The following is a 20,075-nucleotide window of genomic DNA, read 5'->3' as shown; positions in this document are numbered from 1 at the left end:
TGGTTTTGAGGTAATCTGCAGCTGATTGAGGTTGTTGTACTTTAGGTTTGGAATAAATAGTTATCATTTTACCTTCTTTGATGTCATAGGCTAACATCAACCTGTTTTGATTAGTGGGAACCATTTTCAAATATTGATTGTAGACCTGGATCCTCAATGGCTCATTTCTGGCTTTTATTTATTTAAACTTCTTTTTGATATTTGGATTGTCTTTTCCTGGTGATCTAAAAGATGATACCTCTAAACTTTTTTGTTGCTCCAGCTCCTATCTCTATGAGCTTGTAGATGTCCCACATATTAGGAACGTTTGATGACTATCTACACCTTCTTTTCTTTGACTATCAGTAGTCTCTTCAAAAAATTCCTCTTCTGAAAGAGAACTTAGCCTATCCCTTTTCGCACCAGGCTGTTATGAGGGTCCACTGGCAGGGGTAGTTGCTTCCATGTGTCTCTTTTTGTTGTTTTCCCCATTCAGAGGAGTCTTCAAGATTGGGGGTTCTCCCAGATTGACTTGAGTTGGAAGAGTGTGCATGTGGGCCTGTTCCTTAGAAGTTTCAGGCTGTTTAGACATTATTGATTGTTCTGTAGCCTGAGTGCTTGTCTCTATTTCTTTATCTTTGGAAGTCCCTGTAAGTGGTGTATCAGTTTGCTGTGAGTGCCTTTGATAGTTCCCATATGTTGAGGAACTTATCCCTGATGCTGACTTCTGAGAAGTTTCAAACTACACCTGTCCAAAAGAATCTAGGTCAGAGTATTTTCAAGATCTTTCATTACATTTTCTATTTTGACCTACTCACTATCAGTTTCTACTAAGGTCCCTTCCCTCCATTCATCCATGTTGGAAAATTGTTCAATCTCTAGGATTCTATGGTGTATATATGGTGACAGCCTATTCTTCATTCTTCTATCATAGATAAAGCTATGAGGGTCATATGGAACCCAACCAAAACTTTTGTGTAATTTAAGGTGATCTTCTAAAATTCTCTCTGCTTCTCTCCATGCTTCCCTAGTGTTGTAGATGAAAGGGCCTAATTGATTCTTGATTCTGAGTTGTGCTTTCTTTTTGGCTTTGTGAAAATGAACCAAGTCTGAATTTATCATTTGTCTGAAATATTCCAATGCAAACAGTCTCATTGGAACATATTTTGGTAACTTGAAAGGGAAAAGCTCACACCCATATATCCTGATTTCTGTATAATTCTTGTATAAATACCAGTCACCTATTCTGTACTGCTTGGAGAGCTGAAGGATCCTTTTAATGTCACAACTGATCCTGGGAGGGGAAATCCTTGTCAATAAGGTGGTTGCTGGATGAACAAACTGATCAATGAACTCATTATAGGAGTAAGGGGAATCAAAGGATTCATGGAAGATGGAAGTCCAAAAGATAATAGACCTTGGATTGCCCTTGGTATCAAGTTTCATGACAGGGAAAGGGAAATTTTATGACTGATAATAAAGCATGAGATGATATATGAAGGTGGTATATTTGAAAACTCTTTCATTCTCCAGTTTCATGAACTGGTCATGAATTTTATCAGCAATAAAGGAGGCATAATCATACTTAACAGTAGGGGGTTGTCTGGGAGTAAATATTGACAATAACACTAGGGTTAACTCATCAACAAACTCACTAGTGTTAAATCCCATAACTAAAGATGTCATATCAACTATGATTCTTCCCATATCTGTGAAGAAAGTTTGCATATAAGGTGGTGGGCCCTTAGGCTGATGTTTCTGTAATATGAAAGTCTGACAGAGGTGATTAAGTTCTGACTGGGATAATTTAGTTGATTTCACAAGTAAATCCCGAATGGAAATGTGAGTGAGAGCTTGACTGGGGTGAAATTGCAACATCTCATTGATTGATTCAACAATTATTGGGAAGAGGAATGTTTGGCTAGGAGACATAACTTCTCTGTGGTTAGGGTCATAATTGGGATGGCATTGATGAATTATATCAAGGAAAACTTGGACTGAGGGGAGAAAGTATATGGGAAGATTGGATTCCCACAGTCCTAGGACATCAAAACCATTCAAGTAGTTATATCTACATTGGAAAAAGACATTGAGGTGATTTTTATTAGTGGCAAGGTCTTTTATTTGGAATTCCTTATTTGCCAAAGGTGGAAAGTCCAAATCTCGATGAGGTGCATTAATAGGTACACCATTCAAAGCCACCGGGGTTTCCATTTCTGGTTTTTGTGGATTCAGAAGGAAACTATGGTTTTCTTTATGAAATGGGGAACATAGAGGCAATGGGGGACTTAAATGATGAAAATAATGATTGAATTATTATAAATTTAGTCCTTTTTCATCAATTTTCAATGGAAAACTAGTATTTGTAGGGTTTTTGTTTGGAATTTGATAAATACCTCTTTTTGGGGTATGAACAACGAAATGCAGGTACTAGTGCGGCTGGAGGTTTCTGGGCAGCGTCGGCTGCAAGGTTTGGGAGTAGGTTGGCGACTGAAAAACTTGACTGGCAAACCTCAACATTCTATTTCATGGGCGCACAAGTTTACCGAATAAAACAGTGAAATTTTTTTTTTTTGTTTTATTCAGAAAAGTTAAAAGATTGGTAGGTTTTTGGTTTTGGACGGGTGTCATTAATGATAGACGACATGACGTTTTTTCGTATTATGAGGAGGTGGTAAGCGGTTTGATATCACACTGCTTATGAGGATAGGCGGTAATAGACCTCGAGCTAGTGATTCCATAAATCTTTTGACACATGGCATGGCACTGTTTAGGAAATCGCTTTGTGATAGCATGCTAACTTGCAGTTACAAAGGGCCACACGAAATGCATAAAGGCCGTCAGATCTTGAGGACCTAATCGGATGGTTGTTGGGGGATATGAGATGATGGGGTTATAATGGAGGCGGGCCCGATACATTAACAATTAATTAATCATATCGGGGTTGATGGGATTGGACGGGGAGGCTATTAATTAACTGTGAGGGTTAATTAATCCTTTATTAATGTGGTAGGGGATTAGGGGCTATTAATTAGTTACTGCTTAACTAATTAAACCCGTATTAAAACACGATACGGTTAGTATTAACCCGGGGCGGGTTATATAGTATTTCAGGATTTATTGTATAGTTACAATACTACAGGAATGGGTCAATTTTATAAGGGATTTATAAATTACTACAAGTTAATAGTTAATAAGACATTATGAAATGAATGTGCTAAGTATAAAACATTTGATGTGTGTATTCAAACTTAGGCTTAAAGTGAAAAAGGGTTTTTATGGAAAATTTTGTAATTTTCCTAAGTAAAATAGGATTTTACTTAGGAAAAGACTTATGGAGAGGAATGAATGATTTATGAATGGTTTTAAGTACTTAGGCTTTATAAATTATTGGGCCGAGGGTCCGGTCCCTCCAGAAGTCAGAGAAATTCTCTAAGCCCCTCTAATTTAGTAAATACCTTAGTGCTTTAGGGGAAATTAGTGAAAATTTAGGGAGAATGAGTGGGGAAGTTAATTATTCTGACTTTGCTTGAGATGTTTTCAATATAATGTATGCCTTGACCTTGTGATGGAAGTAAGAGATTAACACATTTAGAGTTATCATCCATCATATATTATTCTGCAACCACCATCTACCTACCCTACCTACTTTATCCTAGCATTTTTACTTCTTTATTTGGGTGCACTTAGACTGCCAAACCCTTATCAAATTTTTCTTTCCTTTTACATGGCAAAGCCTATCTAAGTCTACACTTATTACATCCAAGGGCTCAGATTAAACTGTTGAGCGCCCTTTTCACTCTACCTATCTACTTATCTGCCAAGATTACAGTATTTGGTCAGATATTTATTCTCTATTTCTACAACATGATATTGAAATATGAACTAGCCAAGTTTAAACTATTTGACTATTCATGAATTGTGGCACAAATGACAAGCTACACACAATTGTTTATTACACAAAGTGAAAACATAGTGGCATTTAAACTTGCACACTTTCCTGGTCTTTCTTTTGTTGGGGTTCATTTTCTTTCATTTTTTTGACCATTTTTATTCTTTTTATCCTTTGATTTTTCTTTTAGTTTGTACCCTCTTTACATTTTTTAATTTTTTTGATTTTTTTGAAAATGGAAAACCTTTGCAACAAAAAAAGGGTATGAACATATTACATAGCTTATCAATTCAATCATGGCATATGACACATATTGGTATAGGGGCCTAATAGGTGCCAACCTACAGAAGGTTGCAACCTTCTCTCTTCCTCCAGGGACCACGTTTCATAAATTTTTAGATTGGATACTCCTGGTACACAAAAAAAATATGAAGGCCATGTTTCATCCAATTTTAATACTGGAGCCATCAGCAAGATTGAAGCTCAAATTCAACCACCACTACAATACAACCAATCATTGAAAACTCATCATCGCTGAAGAAAATCACAATCAATGAATTTGAACATTCAAAACACTGTCACGTAAACATAGTCACCAAAACACACAACAGAACCTAGAACTCTGCACCAACAACCAGAACCAACTGCAACTTCAAACCTCATATCTCATAATGTATACATTACTTCAAAGAACTGAACCAACATGTATACACACCTTCACCAATGTGAACCAGCCTATAGATCTAGAAATACTAACTTAAAACTTCAGAGCTATTCCATACTTCAGTCGTATCGAGATCATAACATTTACAAAATAAAACATGTGTTAGTATTCAGATCTAGAGTATCCATGTTCAGACCACGTAATGATAATTCATTTCAGGTCATATGATCCTAATCCATCATTACATCTCATCCATCATCAACCACTTAGGTGCATCGTTAGTTCAAACCAATCAAAGCATCACAAACCCATAACATGCACATTTTCTGTTGATCTAACTCTTCATAATATATTCATTACTTTCACACTTAGCCTCTTGATTTTCTCCTTCTTATATACTTAGATCCTTTTTCAATACCTCAGGCCAATACCTCTCGGACCAATACCTTTGACCAAATCCTTGGACCAAAAGCTTAAACCAATACCTCGAACCAATACCTCAGACCAGAACCTTGATTTTCTATTCCATATGTGCTTTTCCTTCTGTGAAAGTGTGTGCATACGTATACGCTCCTTTTGTTCTGTTAACCTATGTGCGTACGTTGTTTGGACAAAGTGAGCTAGCGTATACTTCTTAAACCATTCTCTTTCTTGAATCTTCTTAAACCAGCATATATATGAGTTTCCATCAAGGAAAACACCTGTATCATAATGCCAACAATCTCCCTCTTCGAACTTGATGATGAACATATTGGTGTTTACTATGTCAAGCTTTAGAACTGGATAGATATATCAAACAACACCAAGATACTCTCCCCATTTGACATCAACAGAAATGGGTAGAAAAAGATATTCTCCCCCTTTGAGATACACTATGCTCAAAACTCCCCCTTTGTACATGCTAAGATGCACTACCCCTGAGCACATGAAGAGTCTAGAAAAATATTTTCCAAAAGAATACATTACTCTATATCTCAACTATGTGAGTATGACCTTCCTATCACCAATGACTCATACATACATCAATCTCCCAACCAAGCGGGCATATACCAAATTTGACTCGTCTACCCAACCAAGTGGGGATATACATGACTGAAATATAGCAATTATTACATCATCCTTCCCATGCATAGAGGGGTTACAAATTACATCATAGGTATTTTCATGGCCTTTACATCAAAAGATATATATGACATTTAAAACAAGGACCAACGATCTAAACAATACCACGATAGGCATCAACAATTATCATACACCATAGATGATCTGTACCATAAGAATATGTCAGCAGCATCAATATCAAAAACCTGTATATGTCCTTAATCAAAAGAGTCAATTGAATCAGAAACGACTATGTGGATCATCTAAGATTTCATCATAGGCCACCTCTATCTTCAGCACCATAAACATTATTATGTACCAAGTTCTTCTAATATAATGCCAAAAATTCATTATTAGAAGCATATGCTCCCCCTAAACCTGTGCCAACTATTCACTGTCAGATCTGATGATTTCATTTGTCAGTAAGAATCATCAAAGCATCATCATCAACCAGTTATTCATTAATTTGTTTATCAACTTTTGACGGCAAAAATCATTTCTTCATATCATTAACATACTGTAATCATCATCAATCAAAATAGAAAAGATAATTGATAATTGATTGAACCATATCATACCCCTTTTGCCAAGTCTGTCTCAATGCTTCTTCCACAAAACTACATATACGCAACTATGCAACTTCTAACTCGTGTATATACATGACTCGTATTCATGATAACTGCATATGAGAATTGGAATTCTCAAGTCTGACACTTTCAACTCCCCCTAAGTCTGCTATGTCTGTATACTGAGCTATGCCACATCTTTATGATTGCACTTCCTTCTTCTTCCATACCTTGGAGTGTGATGAAGTTTTCTCCTTTTGGTATGTTGGATGAAATTTTCTCCTGCATTCTTTTGCTACATGCCCAAACTTGTTACAAGCATAAGATCTTATATGTTTCATATTCCCTCCATAGCAGTCAATGGCTTTGTGACAAGACATATTGCAAGAAAAACAATATACATTAAAGTACCTAGAAGGTGATGATCTTTCTGTGTGACAGTTATTTTGCTTGAACCATTCTACTTCTGCATATGCTTTCTTTCATTAGTTGTTGATGGGGTTGACCTCTTATCTCCTTGTTGAGCATTTCAGATTTTGCATCAGAGTTCCTTGCTTTAGTTTGAGAGTTAGATTCACCTTTAATAGTTTCATGAAAGCAAAGGCCATATTTGATGGCAAGACACCTTTCACTACTAAGAATATAATCCAAAATCTTATTACTATATTGAAATCATGAAAGTTTATCATTTTCCTTTTCCTCTAATTTACCTCTTAGGATATTTACCTCTACCTGATATTGCTCCTCTTTTTCAATATTTTGCTTCTTCATGATTTATTCAGTCTTTCTTTCTTGTTCCACTTGTTGCCTTAATTTGAGATCATTTTCTTGTTCTTCATCTACTTGGGGTACTTATTTATTCTACCTATTTGAATTTTCAAGATCTTCTTTTAGAGAGACGATCTCAACTTCGAGGATTTCATAGTAACTGGATCTATCTTTAAGTCTCTTGATTATTGTACTCTTTTCATTTACTTCATTTCCTAATGATGTCACTTCATCCTTCAACTTTTGACATTGATCTTCCTTTTCCTTGTACTGCTTCCTTACTTTGTTTCTTTCCTCCAACTGAGCTTTTAATCTGGTAACTTCTTCTTTGAAGGCACACTCCCTTTTGTTCAATAGATCTTGTTGATCTCTAATTTTATCTATGAGTATTTTAACTTCTGCCTATATATTTCTTTCACTATCATTTTCAATATATTCAACATTGCATGAACAGAGAGAAGTATCACCAGAAGACCAAAAAGTTGTACCTGATACTTCTTTTGCTTATTTCTCTTCAATGTGAGATGATTCTGAATCTGAATACTTGCTTCCTCCTAATGGCCAATTATCTCTCCTGCTATCATTATTCCTTTTAGATGTCTTATTCTTCTGAGGCTCTTTCCTCTTTAGCCTCTTTCCCATTGTTTCTACAGATCTCCTTCAAGCAATCAAGCTTCTGCCAAAGGACCTGCTCTGATTCCAATTGTTGGGAATAATACTAGAAGGTGGGGTGAACCAGTATTTATCAAATCAATAAGTTTTTCATTTCATACTATGATTTATATATGCTACTTCAATGAAGGGAACTCATGTGTGCATACAACTATCTTTAGGGAAACCACCGTATCTCGAATGAACTTATGATTTAGTTAATTCATCATATGTTAATATTTAATCAGTACTTTATTAACCATTTAAATAGTATCCATGTGTAGTAATAATATAATAAACCATCACACATAGGCAACACACATTAACACCAAGATTTAAGGTGGAAACCCAATGCGGGAGAAAAACCACCTGTTGTTGTCATATTTGTTTTCTTATAATATAAGAAAAACCTGTTTACAATCTTGTAATAGCACAGACTCATACCAGTATGTAGGTACCCACCTGTAGAAGGCTACAACCTTCTCTCGTTACAACACCCTAGCTCTTGTACTAGCCAATATGTTTACTGGTATGTAGGCGCTGGCCTATAGAAGTTTCTTACCTTCACTCGTTCTCCAGTTGCTACTAGAAGGGAGCTATAATCCCCTACCTCTTGTACTAGCTGATATGTTTACCAATACATAGGTCGCAACCTATAGAAGGCTAAGACCTTCTCTCTTCCTCCAAGGACAACGTTCCATAAATTTTTAGACTGTATACCTCTGGTACACAACAACACAATATGAAGGCCACATTTCATCGATTTTTCATACTGGACACATCAGCAACATCGAAGCTCAAAAATAAATCAATACTACAATACAACCAATCACTAAAAACCAGTCATCATTGAAGAAAATCACAATCAATCAATCTAAACATTCAAAACATTGTCACCAGAACATAGAGCAAAACCTAGAACTCTAAATCAACAACCATAATCAATTGGAGCTTCAAACATCATATCTCGTAAAGTATACATTACTTCGAAGAACCGAACTGGCATGTATACGCGCCTTCACCAAGGTGAACCAGTGTATAGATATGCAAACATTAACATAAAACTTCACAACTATTCCATACTTCAGTCATACCCATATCATAACATTTAGAAAATAAAACATGCATTAGTATTGAGATGTAGACTATCCATGATCAAACCACATAATGATAATTCATTTTAGGTCTTATGATCCTGATCCATCATTAGATCTCAACCATCATCAACCACTTAGGTGCATCCTTAGCTCAATTCAAGCAAAGAATCAGAAATACATAACATGCACATTTGCTTTTGATCTAACTCTTCATATGATATTCATTACTTGCACACATAGCCTTTTGATTTTCTCCTTCTTATATACTTAGATCATTTGTCAATAACTCAAACCAAAACCTCAGACCAATACCTCAGATCAAATCCTCGAACCAAAGCCTTAGATGAATACCTTAGACCAATACGTTAGACCAAAACATTAAACCAATACCTCAAACCAAAACCTTGATTTTCCATCCCATATATGCTTTTCCTTCTGTGGAAGTGCATGCATATGTATACTCTCCTTTTCTTCTTTTAACCTATGTGTGTATACTTTTTGGACAAAGTGAACCAGCATATACTTCTTAAACCATTCTTTTTCTTCAATCTTCTTAAACCATTGTATACGTCAATTGTCATCAAGGACAACACCTGTATGATAATGCCAATGTAGGCCTCTATTTTCTTCAATTTCCATTATTTTCCTTAATTTTCCTCAAATGCAACTTGGTACATTTCATCCTCCATTTCCCCTAATTTCCTTTATTTTCATCAATAAATGCCAATAAATGCCTCATTCATTTCTAAAGCCTTTTCCATTGCCTTTTCCAGTTTCCTTAGCCATAGTAACTGAAATAAACACCCACTCGGATATTTTTCCCACCATTCAACTTGGAATAAGTGTCCCATGACTATGGTATTATATATTTTTACATGGATTTTTAGCAAGGGCTATTACAGAACCTTCCTCCTTGGGGGAGCATCGTCCTCGGTGTTCAATGACACCTTCAACCAACAAGACTATTGAAGACAAAACATACTTCCCATGGAGCTTTATAACATAGCTCGTTGCAATATTTACAATGAACATCTACTAAAACATGACAAACATATTGTTTACTGGAGCTTTATAACAAAATTCATTATGGTACTTACAATAATAACCACATATACTGATTCATATTTTCTTTGTGAAACAAATCATCATACTATCTATGGAGTTTTGTAAATCCAGCTCGATACAATATTTAAAATAATAAACATATATACACATATGCACATTTTCTCAACCAACAAATAAAAGGATATGATGCCTGCATCTTCACAAAGGGAATCTAGAGGCTCACACCTCCACCCTCAAAGTAATACCAGGATTCAAATGGTTCCTAGGAATTCCATAATCTATTGTCAATCTCAAATCTACATTCAATGTCTAGTGCTATAATCCTATGCCACTTTTCCTCTCAGTGAATAGTTACCAGATCATTATTCCAGGGCACACTTCCAATGTGAATCTAATTCCATCTGGAAATGCTAATGACCAAAAACAAATCCATAGTTGACTTTCTCTTCTTTGCGACATAGTCCCTCGAGCAATCCGGTCACCCCCTTTCATGTAGTCACACACCTTCCAAGTTCCGCTGACACCCCCATCTTGGGCAGTCCATATCTTGGCAAGGATGCCTTGCATTAGAAGATACAAAAACCAAGCCATATCCCTGCATCAAACAATCATACTAGTCATATCATGCTAATGGAAATAAATGGAAACTATTGGGCATTAGCATCCCACAATGGCCTTACTCCTGAATGTTTTACCAACATATTGCTTCCTTGTACAATTCCTTTTGTTGTTGCTACTAATTCTTATAGTTAGTTTCAACCACCCAACTAGGCATTTCATGATTTCCTGTACCAAGTACATAATTTCCATTAGATTCAAAATAAATTGAAATAACTCCAAATCATACCTCATTGGTAGCTCATCAATAAGGCACACTTACGATCTTTTTCACTTCCTGTCATAACAAGTCAAATTAGCATCTTTAACCAAATTAACATGTATAAGAATATCACATCAGGTTAGTTCAAAACACAACCATCACAGATAAAAATCATGAATCCCATGAAATCATCATAAACTAGAATCATAAATCACATGTAATTAGCATATACCAAAACCATAAATCACATGCATAATAAAACTGAAATGAGATATTGATACTCATCCTCTAGTCAATCCTTAGCTTCTACCTTTGTCCTTATTCTGTACAGACTCTGGATTAGTTTTCACTCCCTAAAACACCTAGTGCCTTCTCCTCAACCATGTGTGAATAACACACAGACAACCACATACAACATAGGACACCATGCAATACATGTACCTACACCAAACATACCACACATACATCTACACCCAATGTACAAAAAAAAATAAAAATACATACGCCTACATCTACTATACACCACCACATAATACATACACCTACACTGGATGTACAACACAATACATACATCTATAACCAATGTACAACACCACACAATACATGTACTATGCAGAGTATAACACAATGAGTACAAATATCATGATACCACAACTACATAGTGCACATACATAGTACCGTATGTACACAACACAACATGTACAACATGCACATAATACCACATGTACACTAGTACCACATGTACAACATGTACACATTACCACCTATACACAGCACCACCTCCACAACATGTACACAACATCACATGTAAACAGAACCACTTGCACAATGTGTACACAACACCACATGTGCATCATACCACCTGTAAAACATGTACACAATACCAAATGCACATGTACATGACACCACATGTACATAGTACCATATGCACGACATGTACACAATGCCACCTGCACACAACACCATATGTACAACATGTAGATGGCACCACATGCTCACAACACCACTTGTACAATCATGCATGCAACACCATACGTACACAACACTGTATGTACAACACCATATGTGCATAGAAAGATATGTACAACATGTACATAGAACCCTATGTACACAACATTTCATAAAAGATGGACACAACACCATATGCACACAACAATGTGTATCCATCATGCGCACAGTATAATATGTACACAACACTGCATATCCAAGATCTACATAGCACCATCTATACCCAACACTGCATATGCAACATTCGCAAAAAACTATCTATACCACCCTCTACATAACATTTCATAAACAACATGTACACACACTATATATGCACAACACCACATGTGCACAACATCACAGATGCAACAAGTACAACATATACAACATATGGACAACAATAGTACCACACACACAAAGCTACACTATCTCTACCAGGCAACCTTGCTTCTAGTGTCTCTTCTCTGTCCATGCTTATCCTAGCATGTCGTGGATCTCACTACTTTGATTTAGATAATGTATCCCTCAGAGTTACCTATCCATAACATAGACATAATATGTTCGCATAATATCAACGCATAACCATATGATATTGACCTCATATATTTGTCATGACTACTCTTCCACTTGATTCCTCACAAACTAGGAAGCTCTTCATGTCATTCACATGCGTAATAAATCATTCCTCCAGAAGAATGATTCCTAATGACCCTCTCAGACAACAACATACATACATACATGTATACATAATAAAAATCACCATAATCTCGATCATAACATAATTACTAGAAAGCATAAGGTCAACGTTAGGAGAATGCCCTTTGTGTGTGTTCATCATGTAAAACATTGATAACAATAATTCCCAACATATCCAAGGCATATGATTCCTCAGATCCATTTATCTCACTGTTCATGTTACCTTTCTCATGACCGTACTGCCACTGTCCATTTACACCAATGGATTGAACCAATCAAATTGATTATCATATTCCTACCTTCAACTTCCGTTACTCATGCACTGAGCTTCATTCAGGTCTTACATGACCTGCTAGGTTTCATTCAACTCTCCCTAAGCTCCATTAACATCCTCCCTCCTCAATCAATTCCAAACTCTCAAAACAATAAAGGAAATACCAAGAAGAAAATAAGAAGAAAACCATGGAAAACCAACAAAAATATGACACCATAAAAAAAGTGGCATGGCCATGCACGAGACATAAAAAAAACTACAATCAAGCACAATAAATCATCAAAAGACCAAAATCATAAGATTGGGAATAGACACCATGTCTCAATCCCCCATGGTTCCTAGTACATCCAAGGGAAATCTCAACCTAAGCCTTCTTTGAGATTTCATGGTAGTCTCTTTTCCATGTAATCACCTATATCATATTGTCATAAACACATAATTTCCAGTGCATAAATAAACATAATGATACATTGGTTACCTTACCTTGTTGTGTTAAGGATGTTGTCTTGCAACTGAACACATCAACGCCATCTCTCAAGGGACTCAAATTCCCTTGATACATCCACCTATAACTAGACACTAGCTAATATACCTATCGAGTACATGCTCATCAATCTAACTCACATCCACATAATGTCAAACAAGATTAAGGTAAAGAAGTCTTCATCTATGCAAAGTACTCATTCATTTGAAATTAGGGTTTCCAAACATAGCCAAAGGAATTATTACCCAATTCCTTTCTTCTACCTTTTTACCTTGTTGCAATCGACGCTTACTATGTACTTTCACATCACCCAACTGTTAGTTATATAAACACATCAACTATTACCTTTTGATGCTAATACTAAGCATGTTTCCTTGCAACTGCTCACACATGTCACAATAGGGGAATTTTGAGGTCTAAAATGGGCCTCCTAAGAAAAATGTGGAACCAGAATAAACTTTATAAGAACCATTAGGATTCAAGAGGATGATCTCAACCATGGCGAATGATTCACCATTCTTGGAGTAAAAAAATAAAAAGATTAAAAAATAATAAAATAATAAAACTACCTTTTCAACTAATATTTTCAACTTGTCTCCCTAAGGTTTTACTCAAATTTCGAGCGGGAGTACTCGTTAGATGCACAATTTAACTCCTCATCGAAGTAGTACCCATGTTGCATACAATGGTCCCTGCTACACGAAAAATTAGAAATACATGGAAAAAAGTGATTGTAGTAACATTTTTCATGTATTTCTTTTTTTTTCATATAGTACAGTCCATTGAAAGTATGCAACATGGCTAGTACTTGGATGAGGAATCAAATTTTTCATTCAAAGACTGTTGTCACTCGAAATTTGAGTAAACCCATAAGAAGAAAAGTTGAAAATACGAGTTGAATTTTTTTTTCTATTTTCCCTTTAAAATCTGATGATCTAATCTAATATTGTTTTATTATTTCCACTATTGTTTTATAATTTTCTTAGGAGGCCCATTTCAGACCTCAACATTCCACTAATGGTCTCACATTCCAAAGATTAAGACATCATATGTATTACTTGTAAATCAAACATTACCAAGTCAAACAACCATGTCACAATTTATATTCAACTCATATTCATTAGACATAATGTTACAATTGTCACCTATTACACTCAAGTACATGTCAACTATCTCAACACATATGTGTTAGTAAAACCATATTAAAAAAAGATCATTTGAACACATACTCATATTATGCAATTCATCAAACATTCAACTAACTATAAACGTACCATGTTAGATAAATCCATTGGATGACATAATAGACACCAAACACTCAAACTTCAAATAGAAGAGATAATCAAACAATTAGGCACCAAATATATAGCACAAGAAAATCCATACCTTCTTTAGGGAGGCTATCATGTTTTCACAATCAATCATGATATATCAACTCAAACATAAATAGGTTCATGATGTCCATAGCAGTAACTAGCTAACATGTTCACACCATAATCCCATAAATAATTTCATTCATGCATAGAAATCACATATACATAGTCATTCTAGATTAGTATGACATAATATCACAACATATTAACTCATACCTGAATGTCATAACCCTAACCGCATAGACCAATCCAACATAGTATGATACATATACCATCAACATCTTAATGTAATAACCCTAATTGTCAAGTTAATACCATATACCAACAACAAGTTATATATCATGCTCATCAACAACATATAACCTAATCATCGAGCTAACTATCATATAATAGTAACAAGTTAACCTATAACATACTCATCAACAACATATAACATAATCATCAAGTTATCAAACCTAAAACAACAATAGTAATGCATACAACCATAGGTTACTTTCATTCATGACTATCTGACACATGTGCATATGACTACACTAATCATCTAGCATCTATCATGCATATAACCATAACATCAATATAACGAAAGGCATAAACATAACTACAATGCATATAAAAATCCACAAACTACATACATGCATGCCCAACATACAACCTGTAGGACAACATGCTCTATCCTCAAGGTCCAATGGTGCAACTTCACTTTAATCATATGCATCTTTTGCTCTATCTCAACCAACACATTAGCATCATAACATACCAATAGCATTATCATGACCTAGAATGCATACAAAGACCTCACAATGAATATCTAACCTGTTATATATGTATAGCCATAACCATAATAATGCATGCACAACAACCTAAATACACTAACATGCATAACAAATTCATATACAACCATACACTCATGATGACACATTCCACAACAATGCCATTAACCATCACATGGCAATATCACAACAATCATGATCAACATCATAAAAATGAAACAAGCACATGTACTACAATGATCTGAACTTAAATAGGAATGCAAAAAATTACACATATAACCATAAATACATAAATGTAGCAGAACTAACACTTCATTTCATTAATATCATAATACTGAAATATGCTTACAATCATAATGGAAATAAACTAGATTGGGTAATGGTAGCTTATCTTTGAGAAGAGATGAGGTGGATACATTCATATAAACTGTGTTAGAATGAGTCTCAAAGACCTATTTATTATTGATAAACAATGTAAAACCCTAAACATCCAAAAATATAACCCTAGTATATGAAGCTCCAAAACAGTGGGCCCTGTTTGCGTAAATTGGTACATCAACTTTTTGGGGTCATAACTTTGGCATACAATCTCCCTTTGGCTGTCATAATAACTCATTTCAAATATCTCTACGAAGAGGCCAAAATAAAATTGGAAACCTGGCTTGTGACATCATCAGTCTCTCTATTTTCCCTAAGAAAAGTCATTTAGGGCCTCGAAACAACTCCAGAAGTTCATGACCCAAAAAATTGCCAAAAATAGTAAATTGTGCTACAATTAAGGAAACCAAAATACTGAAAGAGAAATGTTGGGGGTGCAAGTGGAATATGCGGTAGGCCACCAATATCCACCTAGATCATTCCTCCCCCTTAGGAATAAATGGTATCCATTTCATCGAGTGCCTCCATGAGATGGGGAACCTTATGCTGAACTTGGTCCCTTGTGAGCCACTTGCCTTGGTGAAGGAGTTGGCCAACTTTGACAAACCAATATAGTTGGATCTTATTATGGCAAGGGTTCTCGACGTTTGTCTCCATGATCTTATCGATTGTGGTCTATTCCATGCAGTCTGGGTTTAGCTTTGTTGGTTTGAGTTGGTCTACAACGTCGGATGTCCTAAACAATGGTGGAAAATATGGTTGAAGGCGGTCTACATTGAACACTGGGCACCAACCAAGCTATGGTGGAATGCTAAGCTCAAAGGCATTGTCCCATATAGCCTTGGTGATGGTCTATGAACCATATCAAAGCTGGTGAAGCTTGTGGTGGGGTCTAGCAAGACGTTCCTTCTGCAAACTTTGTCGCCCACCTGGAACCTATGTGACACCCGCTATAGATCATGGTGCTGATTGTAATTAGCATTGGCTCTTTCCAGTATATGATGGACCTACTGGCGGATGTGTTGAATGCACTCAATGAAGTTGTTAGCCTTGTCAGCCTCAGACTCAACATGAACCGAATCTTCCAGAGTTGTTGCAAATGGTATGGCCACATCGATGGGACATAACGGCTAAAGTACCAGCCCAACCTGAAAGTGGTTGTGGCATGTTGAGCTTTGGAGAGCTCCATTGTAGATGTATTGGAAATAGGTGAGCCTGTAATCCCATGTGCGTGGATACTATGAGTTGTGCATGCACGGAATATATGCGATCATCCTCTTGACGACTTCTATTTGGCCATCAGTTTGTGGATGGAAAGCCATGGACTTAGTGAGTTTGGTATCCAGCATCAACTAGAGACTTGACCAAAATGCACTTATGAATCTACTATGCAGATTAGAGATAATGGACCGTTGGATCCCAAAGTGTACTCACAGTTGCTTAGAGAAGAGCTTAGCAGTTGCCCCTATTGTGATACTCTTCTTACAGGCTACCATAATGGCCATCTTAGAGAATATGTTAACGACCATTAAAACACACTCATTTTCATGCTTAGTATAAGGAAGTCCTAACATGTAATCCATGGAGATGGTTTTGCAAGGTCGACTAGGAGTAGGAAGAGGGGTATATAGGCCTTTCTCCTTGATGGTTGGTTTGGAAATGACGCAAGCACTATAGGATTTAATGTACCTCCCAAGACCTTGATGAAGGTTCACCCAATAAAAATACTTATATAGTATTGTCGTTGTTTTCTCTACTCCAAAATGTCGAGTGACCCAACTATAGTGCGCCTCCAAAATCATCTTGGAACGCTCACTTTCAGGAACACAAATGTGTCCCATGTGGCATAACAATGCATCCTGGAGGTGAAAATTTTAACTTGCTCACCTTCCAGCAGTGTCTGGTATGTGCTGTCACATTTAAGATCACTCTTGTAAACATGTGGCCACCTCAAAGTCTCGTGCCCACGGAAGTCGAGCACAGTGATCAACGCCATGACTGGTGGTCAACTGAGGCAGTCTGCAACATTATTGGTGTTTTCCTTCTTGTACTCAATGTTCATATGGAATTGTTTCAAGTATGTGAACCATTTCTAATGGAAATTGCTGTATAACTTCCCTTGCATCTGTAGGAACTGCAGGGGTTGGTGGTATGTGTGGATGAACATTTCCTTCCCCAAAATGTAATGTTTCCATTGACAATAGGCCTACATAATGGAATACATTTCTTTATCGTAAGTGGGATACTTTCGGACTATGTTTGAAAGCGTCTCACTGTGGTAAGCCACGAGATGCCCCTACGAATTAAGAACTACACTAGTAGCATAGTCAGAGGCTTCTGTCTCAATCTCAAATGGTTGTTGTAGGTATGGTAATGTGAGAACTGGAGCAGATCAAAGGCAATTATTCAACTCAAAAAATGTGTTCTATTGGGTTTCGAATGAAAAAGAAACTTGTCTTTCACTTCGCCATTAGTGAGTTGACTTAAAGGCCAAGTGATATGAGAGAACTCCAACACGAACCTGTGGTAGAAATTGGCAAGACCCAAAAAGCTACAAAGCTCCATTAGAGTGGTTGTGGTTGGCCAATGTCAAATGACTTGTAGCTTGGTTGGGTCCACATGCACACCATTCTCCTCAAGGATGTACCCCAGATATTGAACCTGGGTCATGCCAAAAGCACATTTCTCCAAATTGTCACACATCTTGTGTTGTCTAAGGGTTTGAAGGACTTGTCAAATATGGTGGATATTATCTTCCCAACTTTGGCAAAAGATAGATATGTCATCTAAATACACCACTAGGAATGCATTGGCGAAGGGTCACAAGATTTCTTTCATCAATCTCATGAAGGATGCATGACATTCATCAAACCAAAATGCATGATGAACCATTCGAAAAGGCCCTCCTTGGATTTGAAGGAAGTCTTCCACACATTAAGGGGTTCGATAAGCACCTTGTGATAGCCATAATTCATGAAAATCTTGTTAAAATATTTCACCCCCTTGAGCTCGTCGAAAAGGTCATCAATTCGTGGGATTGGGTACCTATTCCAGATAGTGATCTTATTCAGCATCCGATAGTCAACACAAAGACTCTAGGTTTAGTCCTTCTTCCATACCAATACAATCGAGCTCCCACAAGGTGATGAGCATGGTCTGATGTTCCCTTTCTGAAAAAAATCTTGAATTTGCCTCTTGATCTCATTTTTCTCTAGAACAGAGTGTCAATAGATCAGTCCATTGTGAAGTGGCATGCTCGAGGTCAGATAGATGGGGTACTTGACCTGACAATGCAAACTTACCCCTATAGGTGAGGGAAAATTTTCCGTGTACTCCTCCACGACCTTGTCCATCTGCTGCTAATGTGCATAGGAGCCGTGTTTGGAAGTCGTGGCCTCAACCTTATTCTTTCCCTGAGGGTGAATCATAACGAAAACAAATTTCCAAGTATGGGAAATGATCTTACTTCATCGGTTTGTAGTTATCAAATAGATGGTAGTAGGCAGGGCTACCTCTGTATCCTGTACAACTTATTTCTCAAAGTAGTAATCATGAAGTGAGGTCTAGATTCATATACAACATGTCTCTTCCACAATTATGGTTGTCATAATAATACATCACACAATACCTCATCTATGTAGGGATTGATGTTGTACAGAAGGCGACACTGATGGCTTATACCAAGGTCTCATCCTTGGTGAAGACACCCGATGGTGTATAGTTGTGGATGTGTTGTCCTTGGTAGGACCAACCACCACATTACCTCTACTAAAATGAGGTTCTTTTCACTCCTGCTATCAACAATGAACTATAGTAGAGAACCTTTCAGTCATATCTATGAGTTGAAGAGGCATTCCCCCCTCCTCTGTATCTTTAGCCTCATTCTTTTGCATCTTTTTGGTGGCCACAGTGGCATTGGGCTTAACATCAATGATCTACTTCCCTTTTTCACTCCCCTTTTCGGGTTCTGACTTAGTGTCAGAATATGTGTCTGATTTAGAAGCCTTGAGCTCATCCACCAATGACTTCTTTGCTCGACACTCAATTGTGTTATGAGTGGAGCTCTTATGGAAATCACATCATTTTCCATGTCCTCTGTCTTCATATTGTTTTTCTTTTCTTACGGCTCAAACAACTTGTCCTAGGTCTCTCAGCCTTAGCTTTGGCCTTTCCTTTGTGGTTTGGGGGCACCTTTTCCATGCTTCATATTCGTATATCCAAAGTCTCGCTTCTTCTGTTTAAACTTCTTCTCAATCTTAATAGCGTATCGATGTACCGTGCCAAGGCAGGTAATGTCTAGGAACTCCATCTCATCTTGTATGTACTTGTGTAGAGAGTCGTGGTTCTTGAGTACCAAATTCCGCTAAAAATCCTTGACAACCTACTTTGTGCAGAGGGTGTGGAAAACATTTGTGAACTCTAGCACATGTTGGTCCCTTCCCTCCCATAGCGTCTTCTAGTTTATGTATTTACCTTCATAGCTCTTGTGCGGGTAATGTTGTTCCTTGAT

The sequence above is a fragment of the Pinus tabuliformis genome, chromosome 4_1, assembly GCF_031772625.1.
Source record: "Pinus tabuliformis cultivar Carrire ecotype Pingquan chromosome 4_1, CPIR1, whole genome shotgun sequence".
Lineage (NCBI taxonomy): Eukaryota > Viridiplantae > Streptophyta > Pinopsida > Pinales > Pinaceae > Pinus > Pinus tabuliformis.
Note: the sequence above shows the minus strand (reverse complement) of the source record.